This window comes from Daphnia pulex, chromosome 5, assembly GCF_021134715.1.
Source record: "Daphnia pulex isolate KAP4 chromosome 5, ASM2113471v1".
In the NCBI taxonomy this organism is placed as follows: Eukaryota; Metazoa; Arthropoda; class Branchiopoda; order Diplostraca; family Daphniidae; genus Daphnia; species Daphnia pulex.
Window position 1 is genome coordinate 5,487,597 of NC_060021.1, and position 20,674 is coordinate 5,508,270.

Genomic DNA, 20,674 nt, shown 5'->3' on the forward strand with positions numbered 1-20,674 from the left:
AACACCAAATCATAATAACTAATTGTGCAGCATGGATCTGCTCTTCCTAGTAAGAGACTAGGACTCGTAGTATCGTTGAAAATCTCGTTGATTTTTTTGTAAATTGTTCTTTGTGCTGTGGAACAGTTGGGAAATTTAAAATAGAAGTAATCAATTGTAAAACTGCTGTTGTGACGTCATGACCACTTATGAAATTGTTGTCCTATAAATAAGATTTGTGGTACTATGGCTTAGATGGCAAAGCGCCTGCCTTGTAAGCAGGAGATCACGAGTTCGAGTCTCGTTGGGACCTGAAAGAAATGTCATCATAATCATCCCGTGTCTCTTAGAAAACAGAAAAAGAACTGATAGAATCGTTAAAATAAGTTCTATTTTAGCGCAGAATACCCTTAAATTGCTAGTTATAATGATTATTTTCTTGGTAATCTAATTTTGACTGCCTACTCGGGCACAATTCCATAGGTATTTTCCATGCTGATATTAAAACACCAAATCATAATAACTAATTGTGCAGCATGGATCTGCTCTTCCTAGTAAGAGACTAGGACTCGTAGTATCGTTGAAAATCTCGTTGATTTTTTTGTAAATTGTTCTTTGTGCTGTGGAACAGTTGGGAAATTTAAAATAGAAGTAATCAATTGTAAAACTGCTGTTGTGACGTCATGACCACTTATGAAATTGTTGTCCTATAAATAAGATTTGTGGTACTATGGCTTAGATGGAAAAGGGCCTGCCTAGTAAGCAGGAGATCACGAGTTCGAGTCTCGTTGGGACCTGTAAGAAATATCATAATCATCCCGTGTCTCTTAGAAAACAGAAAAAGAACTGATAGAATCGTTAAAACAAGTTCTATTTTAGCGCAGAATACCGTTAAATTGCTAGTTATAATGATTATTTTCTTGGTAGTCTAATTTTGACTGCCTACTCGGGCACAATTCCATAGGTATTTTCCATGCTGATATTTAAACACCAAATCATAATAACTAATTGTTCAGCATGGATCTGCTCTTCCTAGTAAGAGACCAGGACTCGTAGTATCGTTGAAAATCTCGTTGATTTTTTTTTGTAAATTGTTCTTTTTGCTTTGGAACAGTTGGTAACTTTAAAATAGAAGTAATCAATTGTAAAACTGCTGTTGTGACGTCATGACCACTTTTGAAATTGTTGTCCTTTGAAAAGTTCTTTGATCCTATGGATTAGATGGCAAAGCGCCTGCCTTGTAAGCAGGAGATCACGAGTTCGAGTCTCGTTGGGACCTGAAAGAAATGTCATCATAATCATCCCGTGTCTCTTAGAAAACAGAAAAAGAACTGATAGAATCGTTAAAATAAGTTCTATTTTAGCGCAGAATACCCTTAAATTGCTAGTTATAATGATTATTTTCTTGGTAATCTAATTTTGACTGCCTACTCGGGCACAATTCCATAGGTATTTTCCATGCTGATATTAAAACACCAAATCATAATAACTAATTGTGCAGCATGGATCTGCTCTTCCTAGTAAGAGACTAGGACTCGTAGTATCGTTGAAAATCTCGTTGATTTTTTTGTAAATTTTTCTTTGTGCTGTGGAGCAGTTGGGAAATTTAAAATAGAAGTAATCAATTGTAAAACTGCTGTTGTGACGTCATGACCACTTAAGAAATTGTTGTCCTATAAATAAGATTTGTGGTACTATGGCTTAGATGGAAAAGGGCCTGCCTAGTAAGCAGGAGATCACGAGTTCGAGTCTCGTTGGGACCTGTAAGAAATGTCATCATAATCATCCCGTGTCTCTTAGAAAACAGAAAAAGAACTGATAGTATCGTTAAAACAAGTTCTATTTTAGCGCAGAATACCGTTAAATTGCTAGTTATAATGATTATTTTCTTGGTAGTCTAATTTTGACTGCCAACTCAGGCACAATTCCATAGGTATTTTCCATGCTGATATTTAAACACCAAATCATAATAACTAATTGTTCAGCATGGATCTGCTCTTCCTAGTAAGAGACCAGGACTCGTAGTATCGTTGAAAATCTCGTTGATTTTTTTTTGTAAATTGTTCTTTTTGCTTTGGAACAGTTGGTAACTTTAAAATAGAAGTAATCAATTGTAAAACTGCTGTTGTGACGTCATGACCACTTTTGAAATTGTTGTCCTTTGAAAAGTTCTTTGATCCTATGGATTAGATGGCAAAGCGCCTGCCTTGTAAGCAGGAGATCACGAGTTCGAGTCTCGTTGGGACCTGAAAGAAATGTCATCATAATCATCCCGTGTCTCTTAGAAAACAGAAAAAGAACTGATAGAATCGTTAAAATAAGTTCTATTTTAGCGCAGAATACCCTTAAATTGCTAGTTATAATGATTATTTTCTTGGTAATCTAATTTTGACTGCCTACTCGGGCACAATTCCATAGGTATTTTCCATGCTGATATTAAAACACCAAATCATAATAACTAATTGTGCAGCATGGATCTGCTCTTCCTAGTAAGAGACTAGGACTCGTAGTATCGTTGAAAATCTCGTTGATTTTTTTGTAAATTTTTCTTTGTGCTGTGGAACAGTTGGGAAATTTAAAATAGAAGTAATCAATTGTAAAACTGCTGTTGTGACGTCATGACCACTTAAGAAATTGTTGTCCTATAAATAAGATTTGTGGTACTATGGCTTAGATGGAAAAGGGCCTGCCTAGTAAGCAGGAGATCACGAGTTCGAGTCTCGTTGGGACCTGTAAGAAATGTCATCATAATCATCCCGTGTCTCTTAGAAAACAGAAAAAGAAATGATAGTATCGTTAAAACAAGTTCTATTTTAGCGCAGAATACCGTTAAATTGCTAGTTATAATGATTATTTTCTTGGTAGTCTAATTTTGACTGCCTACTCGGGCACAATTCCATAGGTATTTTCCATGCTGATATTTAAACACCAAATCATAATAACTAATTGTTCAGCATGGATCTGCTCTTCCTAGTAAGAGACCAGGACTCGTAGTATCGTTGAAAATCTCGTTGATTTTTTTTTGTAAATTGTTCTTTTTGCTTTGGAACAGTTGGTAACTTTAAAATAGAAGTAATCAATTGTAAAACTGCTGTTGTGACGTCATGACCACTTTTGAAATTGTTGTCCTTTGAAAAGTTCTTTGATCCTATGGATTAGATGGCAAAGCGCCTGCCTTGTAAGCAGGAGATCACGAGTTCGAGTCTCGTTGGGACCTGAAAGAAATGTCATCATAATCATCCCGTGTCTCTTAGAAAACAGAAAAAGAACTGATAGAATCGTTAAAATAAGTTCTATTTTAGCGCAGAATACCCTTAAATTGCTAGTTATAATGATTATTTTCTTGGTAATCTAATTTTGACTGCCTACTCGGGCACAATTCCATAGGTATTTTCCATGCTGATATTAAAACACCAAATCATAATAACTAATTGTGCAGCATGGATCTGCTCTTCCTAGTAAGAGACTAGGACTCGTAGTATCGTTGAAAATCTCGTTGATTTTTTTGTAAATTTTTCTTTGTGCTGTGGAGCAGTTGGGAAATTTAAAATAGAAGTAATCAATTGTAAAACTGCTGTTGTGACGTCATGACCACTTAAGAAATTGTTGTCCTATAAATAAGATTTGTGGTACTATGGCTTAGATGGAAAAGGGCCTGCCTAGTAAGCAGGAGATCACGAGTTCGAGTCTCGTTGGGACCTGTAAGAAATGTCATCATAATCATCCCGTGTCTCTTAGAAAACAGAAAAAGAACTGATAGTATCGTTAAAACAAGTTCTATTTTAGCGCAGAATACCGTTAAATTGCTAGTTATAATGATTATTTTCTTGGTAGTCTAATTTTGACTGCCAACTCAGGCACAATTCCATAGGTATTTTCCATGCTGATATTTAAACACCAAATCATAATAACTAATTGTTCAGCATGGATCTGCTCTTCCTAGTAAGAGACCAGGACTCGTAGTATCGTTGAAAATCTCGTTGATTTTTTTTTGTAAATTGTTCTTTTTGCTTTGGAACAGTTGGTAACTTTAAAATAGAAGTAATCAATTGTAAAACTGCTGTTGTGACGTCATGACCACTTTTGAAATTGTTGTCCTTTGAAAAGTTCTTTGATCCTATGGATTAGATGGCAAAGCGCCTGCCTTGTAAGCAGGAGATCACGAGTTCGAGTCTCGTTGGGACCTGAAAGAAATGTCATCATAATCATCCCGTGTCTCTTAGAAAACAGAAAAAGAACTGATAGAATCGTTAAAATAAGTTCTATTTTAGCGCAGAATACCCTTAAATTGCTAGTTATAATGATTATTTTCTTGGTAATCTAATTTTGACTGCCTACTCGGGCACAATTCCATAGGTATTTTCCATGCTGATATTAAAACACCAAATCATAATAACTAATTGTGCAGCATGGATCTGCTCTTCCTAGTAAGAGACTAGGACTCGTAGTATCGTTGAAAATCTCGTTGATTTTTTTGTAAATTTTTCTTTGTGCTGTGGAACAGTTGGGAAATTTAAAATAGAAGTAATCAATTGTAAAACTGCTGTTGTGACGTCATGACCACTTAAGAAATTGTTGTCCTATAAATAAGATTTGTGGTACTATGGCTTAGATGGAAAAGGGCCTGCCTAGTAAGCAGGAGATCACGAGTTCGAGTCTCGTTGGGACCTGTAAGAAATGTCATCATAATCATCCCGTGTCTCTTAGAAAACAGAAAAAGAAATGATAGTATCGTTAAAACAAGTTCTATTTTAGCGCAGAATACCGTTAAATTGCTAGTTATAATGATTATTTTCTTGGTAGTCTAATTTTGACTGCCAACTCAGGCACAATTCCATAGGAATTTTCCATGCTGATATTTAAACACCAAATCATAAAAACTAATTGTGCAGCATGGATCTGCTCTTCCTAGTAAGAGACCAGGACTCGTAGAATCGTTGAAAATCTCGTTGATTTTTTGGTAAATGGTTCTTTGTGCTGTGGAACAGTTGGGAACTTTAAAATAGAAGTAATCAATTGTTAAACTGCTGTTGTGACGTCATGACCACTTTTGAAATTGTTGGCCTATGAAAAAATTTTGTGGTACTATGGCTTAGATGGCAAAGCGCCTGCCTTGTAAGCAGGAGATCACGAGTTCGAGTATCGTTGGGACCTGTAAGAAATGTTATCACAATCATCCCGTGTCTCTTAGAAAACAGAAAAAGAACTGATAGAATCGTTAAAATAAGTTCTATTTTAGCGCTGAATACCGTTAAATTGCTAGTTATAATGATTATTTTCTTGGTAATCTAATTTTGACCGCCTACTCGGGCACAATTCCATAGGTATTTTCCATGCTGATATTTAAACACCAAATCATAAAAACTAATTGTGCAGCATGGATCTGCTCTTCCTAGTAAGAGACCAGGATTCGTAGTATCGTTGAAAATCTCGTTGATTGTTTTTTGTAAATTGTTCTTTGTGCTTTGGAACAGTTGGGAACTTTAAAATAGAAGTAATCAATTGTTAAACTGCTGTTGTGACGTCATGACCACTTTTGAAATTGTTGGCCTATGAAAAAGTACTGTGGTACTATGGCTTAGATGGCAAAGCGCCTGCCTTGTAAGCAGGAGATCACGAGTTCGAGTATCGTTGGGACCTGTAAGAAATGTCATCACAATCATCCCGTGTCTCTTAGAAAACAGAAAAAGAACTGATAGAATCGTTAAAATAAGTTCTATTTTTGCGCTGAATACCGTTAAATTGCTAGTTATAATGATTATTTTCTTGGTAATCTAATTTTGACCACCTAATCGGGCACAATTCCATAGGTATTTTCCATGCTGATATTTAAACACCAAATCATAAAAACTAATTGTGCAGCATGGATCTGCTCTTCCTAGTAAGAGACCAGGATTCGTAGTATCGTTGAAAATCTCGTTGATTGTTTTTTGTAAATTGTTCTTTGTGCTTTGGAACAGTTGGGAACTTTAAAATAGAAGTAATCAATTGTTAAACTGCTGTTGTGACGTCATGACCACTTTTGAAATTGTTGGCCTATGAAAAAGTTCTGTGGTACTATGGCTTAGATGGCAAAGCGCCTGCCTTGTAAGCAGGAGATCACGAGTTCGAGTATCGTTGGGACCTGTAAGAAATGTCATCACAATCATCCCGTGTCTCTTAGAAAACAGAAAAAGAACTGATAGAATCGTTAAAATAAGTTCTATTTTTGCGCTGAATACCGTTAAATTGCTAGTTATAATGATTATTTTCTTGGTAATCTAATTTTGACCACCTAATCGGGCACAATTCCATAGGTATTTTCCATGCTGATATTTAAACACCAAATCATAAAAACTAATTGTGCAGCATGGATCTGCTCTTCCTAGTAAGAGACCAGGACTCGTAGTATCGTTGAAAATCTCGTTGATTGTTTTTTGTAAATTGTTCTTTGTGCTTTGGAACAGTTGGGAACTTTAAAATAGAAGTAATCAATTGTAAAACTGCTGTTGTGATGTCATGACCACTTTTGAAATTGTTGTCCTTTGAAAAGTTCTTTGATCCTATGGATTAGATGGCAAAGCGCCTGCCTTGTAAGCAGGAGATCACGAGTTCGAGTCTCGTTGGGACCTGAAAGAAATGTCATCATAATCATCCCGTGTCTCTTAGAAAACAGAAAAAGAACTGATAGAATCGTTAAAATAAGTTCTATTTTAGCGCAGAACACCCTTAAATTGCTAGTTATAATGATTATTTTCTTGGTAATCTAATTTTGACTGCCTACTCGGGCACAATTCCATAGGTATTTTCCATGCTGATATTAAAACACCAAATCATAATAACTAATTGTGCAGCATGGATCTGCTCTTCCTAGTAAGAGACTAGGACTCGTAGTATCGTTGAAAATCTCGTTGATTTTTTTGTAAATTTTTCTTTGTGCTGTGGAACAGTTGGGAAATTTAAAATAGAAGTAATCAATTGTAAAACTGCTGTTGTGACGTCATGACCACTTAAGAAATTGTTGTCCTATAAATAAGATTTGTGGTACTATGGCTTAGATGGAAAAGGGCCTGCCTAGTAAGCAGGAGATCACGAGTTCGAGTCTCGTTGGGACCTGTAAGAAATGTCATCATAATCATCCCGTGTCTCTTAGAAAACAGAAAAAGAACTGATAGTATCGTTAAAATAAGATCTATTTTAGCGCAGAATACCGTTAAATTGCTAGTTATAATGATTATTTTCTTGGTAGTCTAATTTTGACTGCCAACTCAGGCACAATTCCATAGGAATTTTCCATGCTGATATTTAAAAACCAAATCATAAAAACTAATTGTGCAGCATGGATCTGCTCTTCCTAGTAAGAGACCAGGACTCGTAGTATCGTTTGAAATCTCGTTGATTGTTTTTTGTAAATTGTTCTTTGTGCTTTGGAACAGTTGGGAACTTTAAAATAGAAGTAATCAATTGTTAAACTGCTGTTGTGACGTCATGACCACTTTTGAAATTGTTGTCCTATGAAAAAAGTTTTTTTATGGGTTAGTTGGCAAAGCGCCTGCCTTGTAAGCAGGAGATCACGAGTTCGAGTCTCGTTGGGACCTGTAAGAAATGTCATCATAATCATCCCGTGTCTCTTAGAAAACAGAAGAAGAACTGATAGAATCGTTAAAATAAATTATATTTTAGCGCAGAATACCGTTAAATTGCTAGTTATAATGATTATTTTCTTAGTAGTCTAATTTTGACTGCCTACTCGGGCACAATTCCATAGGTATTTTCCATGCTGATATTTAAACACCAAATAATAATAACTAATTGTTCAGCATGGATCTGCTCTTCCTAGTAAGAGACTAGGACTCGTAGTATCGTTGAAAATCTCGTTGATTTTTTTGTAAATTTTTCTTTGTGCTGTGGAACAGTTGGGAAATTTAAAATAGAAGTAATCAATTGTAAAACTGCTGTTGTGACGTCATGACCACTTAAGAAATTGTTGTCCTATAAATAAGATTTGTGGTACTATGGCTTAGATGGAAAAGGGCCTGCCTAGTAAGCAGGAGATCACGAGTTCGAGTCTCGTTGGGACCTGTAAGAAATGTCATCATAATCATCCCGTGTCTCTTAGAAAACAGAAAAAGAACTGATAGTATCGTTAAAACAAGTTCTATTTTAGCGCAGAATACCGTTAAATTGCTAGTTATAATGATTATTTTCTTGGTAGTCTAATTTTGACTGCCAACTCAGGCACAATTCCATAGGTATTTTCCATGCTGATATTTAAACACCAAATCATAATAACTAATTGTTCAGCATGGATCTGCTCTTCCTAGTAAGAGACCAGGACTCGTAGTATCGTTGAAAATCTCGTTGATTTTTTTTTGTAAATTGTTCTTTTTGCTTTGGAACAGTTGGTAACTTTAAAATAGAAGTAATCAATTGTAAAACTGCTGTTGTGACGTCATGACCACTTTTGAAATTGTTGTCCTTTGAAAAGTTCTTTGATCCTATGGATTAGATGGCAAAGCGCCTGCCTTGTAAGCAGGAGATCACGAGTTCGAGTCTCGTTGGGACCTGAAAGAAATGTCATCATAATCATCCCGTGTCTCTTAGAAAACAGAAAAAGAACTGATAGAATCGTTAAAATAAGTTCTATTTTAGCGCAGAATACCCTTAAATTGCTAGTTATAATGATTATTTTCTTGGTAATCTAATTTTGACTGCCTACTCGGGCACAATTCCATAGGTATTTTCCATGCTGATATTAAAACACCAAATCATAATAACTAATTGTGCAGCATGGATCTGCTCTTCCTAGTAAGAGACTAGGACTCGTAGTATCGTTGAAAATCTCGTTGATTTTTTTGTAAATTTTTCTTTGTGCTGTGGAACAGTTGGGAAATTTAAAATGGAAGTAATCAATTGTAAAACTGCTGTTGTGACGTCATGACCACTTAAGAAATTGTTGTCCTATAAATAAGATTTGTGGTACTATGGCTTAGATGGAAAAGGGCCTGCCTAGTAAGCAGGAGATCAGGAGTTCGAGTCTCGTTGGGACCTGTAAGAAATGTCATCATAATCATCCCGTGTCTCTTAGAAAACAGAAAAAGAACTGATAGTATCGTTAAAACAAGTTCTATTTTAGCGCAGAATACCGTTAAATTGCTAGTTATAATGATTATTTTCTTGGTAGTCTAATTTTGACTGCCAACTCAGGCACAATTCCATAGGAATTTTCCATGCTGATATTTAAACACCAAATCATAAAAACTAATTGTGCAGCATGGATCTGCTCTTCCTAGTAAGAGACCAGGACTCGTAGAATCGTTGAAAATCTCGTTGATTTTTTGGTAAATGGTTCTTTGTGCTGTGGAACAGTTGGGAACTTTAAAATAGAAGTAATCAATTGTTAAACTGCTGTTGTGACGTCATGACCACTTTTGAAATTGTTGGCCTATGAAAAAATTTTGTGGTACTATGGCTTAGATGGCAAAGCGCCTGCCTTGTAAGCAGGAGATCACGAGTTCGAGTATCGTTGGGACCTGTAAGAAATGTTATCACAATCATCCCGTGTCTCTTAGAAAACAGAAAAAGAACTGATAGAATCGTTAAAATAAGTTCTATTTTAGCGCTGAATACCGTTAAATTGCTAGTTATAATGATTATTTTCTTGGTAATCTAATTTTGACCGCCTACTCGGGCACAATTCCATAGGTATTTTCCATGCTGATATTTAAACACCAAATCATAAAAACTAATTGTGCAGCATGGATCTGCTCTTCCTAGTAAGAGACCAGGACTCGTAGTATCGTTGAAAATCTCGTTGATTGTTTTTTGTAAATTGTTCTTTGTGCTTTGGAACAGTTGGGAACTTTAAAATAGAAGTAATCAATTGTTAAACTGCTGTTGTGACGTCATGACCACTTTTGAAATTGTTGGCCTATGAAAAAGTTCTGTGGTACTATGGCTTAGATGGCAAAGCGCCTGCCTTGTAAGCAGGAGATCACGAGTTCGAGTATCGTTGGGACCTGTAAGAAATGTCATCACAATCATCCCGTGTCTCTTAGAAAACAGAAAAAGAACTGATAGAATCGTTAAAATAAGTTCTATTTTTGCGCTGAATACCGTTAAATTGCTAGTTATAATGATTATTTTCTTGGTAATCTAATTTTGACCACCTAATCGGGCACAATTCCATAGGTATTTTCCATGCTGATATTTAAACACCAAATCATAAAAACTAATTGTGCAGCATGGATCTGCTCTTCCTAGTAAGAGACCAGGACTCGTAGTATCGTTGAAAATCTCGTTGATTGTTTTTTGTAAATTGTTCTTTGTGCTGTGGAACAGTTGGGAAATTTAAAATAGAAGTAATCAATTGTAAAACTGCTGTTGTGACGTCATGACCACTTATGAAATTGTTGTCCTTTGAAAAGTTCTTTGATCCTATGGATTAGATGGCAAAGCGCCTGCCTTGTAAGCAGGAGATCACGAGTTCGAGTCTCGTTGGGACCTGAAAGAAATGTCATCATAATCATCCCGTGTCTCTTAGAAAACAGAAAAAGAACTGATAGAATCGTTAAAATAAGTTCTATTTTAGCGCAGAATACCCTTAAATTGCTAGTTATAATGATTATTTTCTTGGTAATCTAATTTTGACTGCCTACTCGGGCACAATTCCATAGGTATTTTCCATGCTGATATTAAAACACCAAATCATAATAACTAATTGTGCAGCATGGATCTGCTCTTCCTAGTAAGAGACTAGGACTCGTAGTATCGTTGAAAATCTCGTTGATTTTTTTGTAAATTGTTCTTTGTGCTGTGGAACAGTTGGGAACTTTAAAATAGAAGTAATCAATTGTAAAACTGCTGTTGTGACGTCATGACCATTTTTGAAATTGTTGTCCTATGAAGATGTTTTGTGGTACTATGGCTTAGATGGCAAAGCGCCTGCCTAGTAAGCAGGATATCACGAGTTCGAGTCTCATTGGGACCTGTAAGAAATGTCATCATAATCATCCCGTGTCTCTTAGAAAACAGAGAAAGAACTGATAGAATCGTTAAAATAAGTTCTATTTTAGCGCAGAATACCGTTAAATTGCTAGTTATAATAATTATTTTCTAGGTAAGCTAATTTTGACTGCCTACTCGGGCACAATTCCACAGGTATTTTCCATGCTGAAATTTAAACACCAAATCATAATAACTAATTGTGCTGCATTGATCTGCTCTTCCTAGTAAGAGACCAGGACTCGTAGTATCGTTGAAAATCTCGTTGATTTTTTTGTAAATTGTTCTTTGTGCTGTGGAACAGTTGGGAACTTTAAAAAAGAAGTAATCAATTGTAAAACTGCTGTTGTGACGTCATGACCACTTTTGAAATTGTTGTCCTTTGAAAAATTCTTAGATCCTATGGATTAGATGGCAAAGCGCCTGCCTAGTAAGCAGAAGATCACGAGTTCGAGTCTCGTTAAGACCTGTAAGAAATGTCATCATAATCATCTCGTGTCTCTTAGAAAACAGAAAAAGAACTGAAAGAATCGTTAAAATAAATTCTATTTTAGCGCAGAATACCGTTAAAATGCTAGTTATAATGATTATTTTCTTGGTAGTCTAATTTTGACTGCCTACTCGGGCACAATTCCATAGGTATTTTCCATGCTGATATTTAAACACCAAATCATAATAACTAATTGTGCAGCATGGATCTGCTCTTCCTAGTAAGAGACCAGGACTCGTAGTATCGTTGAAAATCTCGTTGATTTTTTTGTAAATTGTTCTTTGTGCTGTGGAACAGTTGGGAACTTTAAAATAGAAGTAATAAATTGTAAAACTGCTGTTGTGACGTCATGACCATTTTTGCAATTGTTGTCCTATGAAGATGTTTTGTGGTACTATGGCTTAGATGGCAAAGCGCCTGCCTAGTAAGCAGGATATCACGAGTTCGAGTCTCATTGGGACCTGTAAGAAATGTCATCATAATCATCCCGTGTCTCTTAGAAAACAGAGAAAGAACTGATAGAATCGTTAAAATAAGTTCTATTTTAGCGCAGAATACCGTTAAATTGCTAGTTATAATAATTATTTTCTAGGTAAGCTAATTTTGACTGCCTACTCGGGCACAATTCCACAGGTATTTTCCATGCTGAAATTTAAACACCAAATCATAATAACTAATTGTGCTGCATTGATCTGCTCTTCCTAGTAAGAGACCAGGACTCGTAGTATCGTTGAAAATCTCGTTGATTTTTTTGTAAATTGTTCTTTGTGCTGTGGAACAGTTGGGAACTTTAAAAAAGAAGTAATCAATTGTAAAACTGCTGTTGTGACGTCATGACCACTTTTGAAATTGTTGTCCTTTGAATAATTCTTAGATCCTATGGATTAGATGGCAAAGCGCCTGCCTAGTAAGCAGAAGATAACGAGTTCGAGTCTCGTTAAGACCTGTAAGAAATGTCATCATAATCATCTCGTGTCTCTTAGAAAACAGAAAAAGAACTGATAGAATCGTTAAAATAAGTTCTATTTTAGCGCAGAATACCGTTAAATAGCTAGTTATAATGATTATTTTCTTGGTAGTCTAATTTTGATTGCCTACTCGGGGACAATTCCATAGGTATTTTCCATGCTGATATTTAAACACCAAATCATAAAAACTAATTGTGCAGCATGGATCTGCTCTTCCTAGTAAGAGACCAGGACTCGTAGTATCGTTTGAAATCTCGTTGATTGTTTTTTGTAAATTGTTCTTTGTGCTTTGGAACAGTTGGGAACTTTAAAATAGAAGTAATCAATTGTTAAACTGCTGTTGTGACGTCATGACCACTTTTGAAATTGTTGTCCTATGAAAAAAGTTTGTGGTCCTATGGGTTAGTTGGCAAAGCGCCTGCCTTGTAAGCAGGAGATCACGAGTTCGAGTCTCGTTGGGACCTGTAAGAAATGTCATCATAATCATAACGTGTCTCTTAGAAAACAGAAGAAGAACTGATAGAATCGTTAAAATAAATTATATTTTAGCGCAGAATACCGTTAAATTGCTAGTTATAATGATTATTTTCTTGGTAGTCTAATTTTGACTGCCTACTCGGGCACAATTCCATAGGTATTTTCCATGCTGATATTTAAACACCAAATCATAAAAACTAATTGTGCTGCATGGATCTGCTCTTCCTAGTAAGAGACCAGGACTCGTAGTATCGTTGAAAATCTCGTTGATTTTTTTGTAAATTGTTCTTTGTGCTGTGGAACAGTTGGGAACTTTAAAATAGAAGTAATCAATTGTAAAACTGCTGTTGTGACGTCATGACCACTTTTGAAATTGTTGTCCTATGAAGCTGTTTTGTGGTACTATGGCTTAGATGGCAAAGCGCCTGCCTAGTAAGCAGGAGATCACGAGTTCGAGTCTCGTTGGGGCCTGTAAGAAATGTCATCATAATTATCCCGTGTCTCTTAGAAAACAGAAAAAGAACTGATAGAATCGATAAATTAAGTTCTATTTAGCGCAGAATACCGTTAAATTGCTAGTTATAATGATTATTTTCTTGGTAGTCTAATTTTGACTGCCTACTCGGGCACAATTCCATAGGTATTTTCCATGCTGATATTTAAACACCAAATCATAATAACTAATTGTGCAGCATGGATCTGCTCTTCCTAGTAAGAGACCAGGACTCGTAGTATCGTTGAAAATCTCGTTGATTTTTTTTTTGTAAATTGTTCTTTGTGCTTTGGAACAGTTGGGAACTTTAAAATAGAAGTAATCAATTGTTAAACTGCTGTTGTGACGTCATGACCACTTTTGAAATTGTTGTCCTATGAAGCTGTTTCGTGGTCCTATGGGTTAAATGGCAAAGCGCCAGCCTAGTAAGCAGGAGATCACGAGTTCGAGTCTCGTTGGGACCTGTAAGAAATGTCATCATCATCATCCCGTGTCTCTTAGAAAACAGAAAAAGAACTGAAAGAATCGTTAAAATAAGTTCTATTTTAGCGCAGAATACCGTTAAAATGCTAGTTATAATGATTATTTTCTTCGTAGTCTAATTTTGACTGCCTACTCGGGCACAATTCCATAGGTATTTTCCATGCTGATATTTAAACACCAAATCATAATAACTAATTGTGCAGCATGGATCTGCTCTTCCTAGTAAGAGACCAGGACTCGTAGTATCGTTGAAAATCTCGTTGATTTTTTTGTAAATTGTTCTTTGTGCTGTGGAACAGTTGGGAACTTTAAAATAGAAGTAATCAATTGTAAAACTGCTGTTGTGACGTCATGACCATTTTTGCAATTGTTGTCCTATGAAGATGTTTTGTGGTACTATGGCTTAGATGGCAAAGCGCCTGCCTAGTAAGCAGGATATTACGAGTTCGAGTCTCATTGGGACCTGTAAGAAATGTCATCATAATCATCCCGTGTCTCTTAGAAAACAGAGAAAGAACTGATAGAATCGTTAAAATAATTTCTATTTTAGCGCAGAATACCGTTAAATTGCTAGTTATAATGATTATTTTCTTGGTAGTCTAATTTTGACTGCCTACTCGGGCACAATTCCATAGGTATTTTCCATGCTGATATTTAAACACCAAATCATAATAACTAATTGTGCTGCATGGATCTGCTCTTCCTAGTAAGAGACCAGGACTCGTAGTATCGTTGAAAATCTCGTTGATTTTTTTGTAAATTGTTCTTTGTGCTGTGGAACAGTTGGGAACTTTAAAATAGAAGTAATCAATTGTAAAACTGCTGTTGTGACGTCATGACCACTTTTGAAATTGTTGTCCTATGAAGCTGTTTTGTGGTACTATGGCTTAGATGGCAAAGCGCCTGCCTAGTAAGCAGGATATCACGAGTTCGAGTCTCGTTGGGGCCTGTAAGAAATGTCATCATAATTATCCCGTGTCTCTTAGAAAACAGAAAAAGAACTGATAGAATCGATAAATTAAGTTCTATTTTAGCGCAGAATACCGTTAAATTGCTAGTTATAATGATTATTTTCTTGGTAGTCTAATTTTGACTGCCTACTCGGGCACAATTCCATAGGTATTTTCCATGCTGATATTTAAACACCAAATCATAATAACTAATTGTGCAGCATGGATCTGCTCTTCCTAGTAAGAGACCAGGACTCGTAGTATCGTTGAAAATCTCGTTGATTTTTTTTTTGTAAATTGTTCTTTGTGCTTTGGAACAGTTGGGAACTTTAAAATAGAAGTAATCAATTGTTAAACTGCTGTTGTGACGTCATGACCACTTTTGAAATTGTTGTCCTATGAAGCTGTTTCGTGGTCCTATGGGTTAAATGGCAAAGCGCCAGCCTAGTAAGCAGGAGATCACGAGTTCGAGTCTCGTTGGGACCTGTAAGAAATGTCATCATCATCATCCCGTGTCTCTTAGAAAACAGAAAAAGAACTGAAAGAATCGTTAAAACAAGTTCTATTTTAGCGCAGAATACCGTTAAAATGCTAGTTATAATGATTATTTTCTTGGTAGTCTAATTTTGACTGCCTACTCGGGCACAATTCCATAGGTATTTTCCATGCTGATATTTAAACACCAAATCATAAAAACTAATTCTGCAGCATGGATCTGCTCTTCCTAGTAAGAGACCAGGACTCGTAGTATCGTTGAAAATCTCGTTGATTTTTTTGTAAATTGTTCTTTGTGCTGTGGAACAGTTGGGAACTTTAAAATAGAAGTAATCAATTGTAAAACTGCTGTTGTGACGTCATGACCACTTTTGCAATTGTTGTCCTATGAAGATGTTTTGTGGTACTATGGCTTAGATGGCAAAGCGCCTGCCTAGTAAGCAGGATATCAGGAGTTCGAGTCTCATTGGGACCTGTAAGAAATGTCATCATAATCATCCCGTGTCTCTTAGAAAACAGAAAAAGAACTGAGAGAATCGTTAAAATAAGTTCTATTTTAGCGCAGAATACCGTTAAATTGCTAGTTATAATGATTATTTTCTTGGTAGTCTAATTTTGACTGCCTACTCGGGCACAATTCCATAGGTATTTTCCATGCTGATATTTAAACATCAAATCATAATAACTAATTGTGCTGCATGGATCTGCTCTTCCTAGTAAGAGACCAGGACTCGTAGTATCGTTGAAAATCTCGTTGATTTTTTTGTAAATTGTTCTTTGTGCTTTGGAACAGTTGGGAACTTTAAAATAGAAGTAATCAATTGTTAAACTGCTGTTGTGACGTCATGACCACTTTTGAAATTGTTGTCCTATGAAGATGTTTTGTGGTCCTATGGGTTAAATGGCAAAGCGCCAGCCTAGTAAGCAGGATATCACGAGTTCGAGTCTCGTTGGGACCTGTAAGAAATGTCATCATAATTATCCCGTGTCTCTTAGAAAACAGAAAAAGAACTGATAGAATCGATAAATTAAGTTCTATTTTAGCGCAGAATACCGTTAAATTGCTAGTTATAATGATTATTTTCTTGGTAGTCTAATTTTGACTGCCTACTCGGGCACAATTCCATAGGTATTTTCCATGCTGATATTTAAACACCAAATCATAATAACTAATTGTGCTGCATGGATCTGCTCTTCCTAGTAAGAGACCAGGACTCGTAGTATCGTTGAAAATCTCGTTGATTTTTTTGTAAATTGTTCTTTGTGCTGTGGAACAGTTGGGAACTTTAAAATCGAAGTAATCAATTGTAAAACTGCTGTTGTGACGTCATGACCATTTTTGCAATTGTTGTCCTATGAAGCTGTTTTGTGGTACTATGGCTTAGATGGCAAAGCGCCTGCCTAGTGAGCAGGATATCACGAGTTCGAGTCTCGTTGGGGCCTGTAAGAAATGTCATCATAATTATCCCGTGTCTCTTAGAAAACAGAAAAAGAACTGATAGAATCGATAAATTAAGTTCTATTTTAGCGCAGAATACCGTTAAATTGCTAGTTATAATGATTATTTTCTTGGTAGTCTAATTTTGACTGCCTACTCGGGCACAATTCCATAGGTATTTTCCATGCTGATATTTAAACACCAAATCATAATAACTAATTGTGCAGCATGGATCTGCTCTTCCTAGTAAGAGACCAGGACTCGTAGTATCGTTGAAAATCTCGTTGATTTTTTTTTTGTAAATTGTTCTTTGTGCTTTGGAACAGTTGGGAACTTTAAAATAGAAGTAATCAATTGTTAAACTGCTGTTGTGACGTCATGACCACTTTTGAAATTGTTGTCCTATGAAGCTGTTTTGTGGTCCTATGGGTTAAATGGCAAAGCGCCAGCCTAGTATGCAGGATATCACGAGTTCGAGTCTCGTTGGGACCTGTAAGAAATGTCATCATCATCATCCCGTGTCTCTTAGAAAACAGAAAAAGAACTGAAAGAATCGTTAAAATAAGTTCTATTTTAGCGCAGAATACCGTTAAAATGCTAGTTATAATGATTATTTTCTTGGTTGTCTAATTTTGACTGCCTACTCGGGCACAATTCCATAGGTATTTTCCATGCTGATATTTAAACACCAAATCATAATAACTAATTGTGCAGCATGGATCTGCTCTTCCTAGTAAGAGACCAGGACTCGTAGTATCGTTGAAAATCTCGTTGATTTTTTTGTAAATTGTTCTTTGTGCTGTGGAACAGTTGGGAACTTTAAAATAGAAGTAATCAATTGTAAAACTGCTGTTGTGACGTCATGACCACTTTTGCAATTGTTGTCCTATGAAGATGTTTTATGGTACTATGGCTTAGATGGCAAAGCGCCTGCCTAGTAAGCAGGATATCACGAGTTCGAGTCTCATTGGGACCTGTAAGAAATGTCATCATAATCATCCCGTGTCTCTTAGAAAACAGAAAAAGAACTGATAGAATCGATAAATTAAGTTCTATTTTAGCGCAGAATACCGTTAAATTGCTAGTTATAATGATTATTTTCTTGGTAGTCTAATTTTGACTGCCTACTCGGGCACAATTCCATAGGTATTTTCCATGCTGATATTTAAACACCAAATCATAATAACTAATTGTGCTGCATGGATCTGCTCTTCCTAGTAAGAGACCAGGACTCGTAGTATCGTTGAAAATCTCGTTGATTTTTTTGTAAATTGTTCTTTGTGCTGTGGAACAGTTGGGAACTTTAAAATAGAAGTAATCAATTGTAAAACTGCTGTTGTGACGTCATGACCACTTTTGAAATTGTTGTCCTATGAAGCTGTTTTGTGGTACTATGGCTTAGATGGCAAAGCGCCTGCCTAGTGAGCAGGATATCACGAGTTCGAGTCTCGTTGGGGCCTGTAAGAAATGTCATCATAATTATCCCGTGTCTCTTAGAAAACAGAAAAAGAACTGATAGAATCGATAAATTAAGTTCTATTTTAGCGCAGAATACCGTTAAATTGCTAGTTATAATGATTATTTTCTTGGTAGTCTAATTTTGACTGCCTACTCGGGCACAATTCCATAGGTATTTTCCATGCTGATATTTAAACACCAAATCATAATAACTAATTGTGCAGCATGGATCTGCTCTTCCTAGTAAGAGACCAGGACTCGTAGTATCGTTGAAAATCTCGTTGATTTTTTTGTAAATTGTTCTTTGTGCTGTGGAACAGTTGGGAACTTTAAAATAGAAGTAATCAATTGTAAAACTGCTGTTGTGACGTCATGACCACTTTTGCAATTGTTGTCCTATGAAGATGTTTTATGGTACTATGGCTTAGATGGCAAAGCGCCTGCCTAGTAAGCAGGATATCACGAGTTCGAGTCTCATTGGGACCTGTAAGAAATGTCATCATAATCATCCCGTGTCTCTTAGAAAACAGAAAAAGAACTGAGAGAATCGTTAAAATAAGTTCTATTTTAGCGCAGAATACCGTTAAATTGCTAGTTATAATGATTATTTTCTTGGTAGTCTAATTTTGACTGCCTACTCGGCCACAATTCCATAGGTATTTTCCATGCTGATATTTAAACACCAAATCATAATAACTAATTGTGCTGCATGGATCTGCTCTTCCTAGTAAGAGACCAGGACTCGTAGTATCGTTGAAAATCTCGTTGATTTTTTTGTAAATTGTTCTTTGTGCTGTGGAACAGTTGGGAACTTTAAAATAGAAGTAATCAATTGTAAAACTGCTGTTGTGACGTCATGACCACTTTTGAAATTGTTGTCCTATGAAGCTGTTTTGTGGTACTATGGCTTAGATGGCAAAGCGCCTGCCTAGTAAGCAGGAGATCACGAGTTCGAGTCTCGTTGGGGCCTGTAAGAAATGTCATCATAATTATCCCGTGTCTCTTAGAAAACAGAAAAAGAACTGATAGAATCGATAAATTAAGTTCTATTTTAGCGCAGAATACCGTTAAATTGCTAGTTATAATGATTATTTTCTTGGTAGTCTAATTTTGACTGCCTACTCGGGCACAATTCCATAGGTATTTTCCATGCTGATATTTAAACACCAAATCATAATAACTAATTGTGCAGCATGGATCTGCTCTTCCTAGTAAGAGACCAGGACTCGTAGTATCGTTGAAAATCTCGTTGATTTTTTTTTTGTAAATTGTTCTTTGTGCTTTGGAACAGTTGGGAACTTTAAAATAGAAGTAATCAATTGTTAAACTGCTGTTGTGACGTCATGACCACTTTTGAAATTGTTGTCCTTTGAAGCTGTTTTGTGGTCCTATGGGTTAAATGGCAAAGCGCCAGCCTAGTAAGCAGGATATCACGAGTTCGAGTCTCGTTGGGACCTGTAAGAAATGTCATCATCATCATCCCGTGTCTCTTAGAAAACAGAAAAAGAACTGAAAGAATCGTTAAAATAAGTTCTATTTTAGCGCAGAATACCGTTAAAATGCTAGTTATAATGATTATTTTCTTGGTAGTCTAATTTTGACTGCCTACTCGGGCACAATTCCATAGGTATTTTCCATGCTGATATTTAAACACCAAATCATAATAACTAATTGTGCAGCATGGATCTGCTCTTCCTAGTAAGAGACCAGGACTCGTAGTATCGTTGAAAATCTCGTTGATTTTTTTGTAAATTGTTCTTTGTGCTGTGGAACAGTTGGGAACTTTAAAATAGAAGTAATCAATTGTAAAACTGCTGTTGTGACGTCATGACCACTTTTGCAATTGTTGTCCTATGAAGATGTTTTGTGGTACTATGGCTTAGATGGCAAAGCGCCTGCCTAGTAAGCAGGATATCACGAGTTCGAGTCTCATTGGGACCTGTAAGAAATGTCATCATAATCATCCCGTGTCTCTTAGAAAACAGAAAAAGAACTGAGAGAATCGTTAAAATAAGTTCTATTTTAGCGCAGAATACCGTTAAATTGCTAGTTATAATGATTATTTTCTTGGTAGTCTAATTTTGACTGCCTACTCGGGCACAATTCCATAGGTATTTTCCATGCTGATATTTAAACACCAAATCATAATAACTAATTGTGCAGCATGGATCTGCTCTTCCTAGTAAGAGACCAGGACTCGTAGTATCGTTGAAAATCTCGTTGATTTTTTTTTTGTAAATTGTTCTTTGTGCTTTGGAACAGTTGGGAACTTTAAAATAGAAGTAATCAATTGTTAAACTGCTGTTGTGACGTCATGACCACTTTTGAAATTGTTGTCCTATGAAGCTGTTTCGTGGTCCTATGGGTTAAATGGCAAAGCGCCAGCCTAGTAAGCAGGATATCACGAGTTCGAGTCTCGTTGGGACCTGTAAGAAATGTCATCATCATCATCCCGTGTCT

The 20,674-nt window shown here is 36.1% G+C and overlaps 4 non-coding genes across 4 annotated transcripts; all 4 read left to right on the plus strand.

Annotated features, from left to right (window-relative positions):
- The first annotated feature begins 219 nt into the window (after positions 1-219).
- On the plus strand, positions 220-292 carry Trnat-ugu. The gene has a single exon. It is a non-coding gene; the product is annotated as a tRNA-Thr (tRNA).
- Positions 293-12,811: 12,519 nt separating this feature from the next.
- Trnat-ugu lies at positions 12,812-12,884 on the plus strand. The gene has a single exon. It is a non-coding gene; the product is annotated as a tRNA-Thr (tRNA).
- A 411-nt stretch (positions 12,885-13,295) lies between these two features.
- On the plus strand, positions 13,296-13,368 carry Trnat-agu. Its single transcript has one exon. It is a non-coding gene; the product is annotated as a tRNA-Thr (tRNA).
- Positions 13,369-19,111: 5,743 nt separating this feature from the next.
- Trnat-agu lies at positions 19,112-19,184 on the plus strand. The gene has a single exon. It is a non-coding gene; the product is annotated as a tRNA-Thr (tRNA).
- Positions 19,185-20,674: the final 1,490 nt, after the last annotated feature.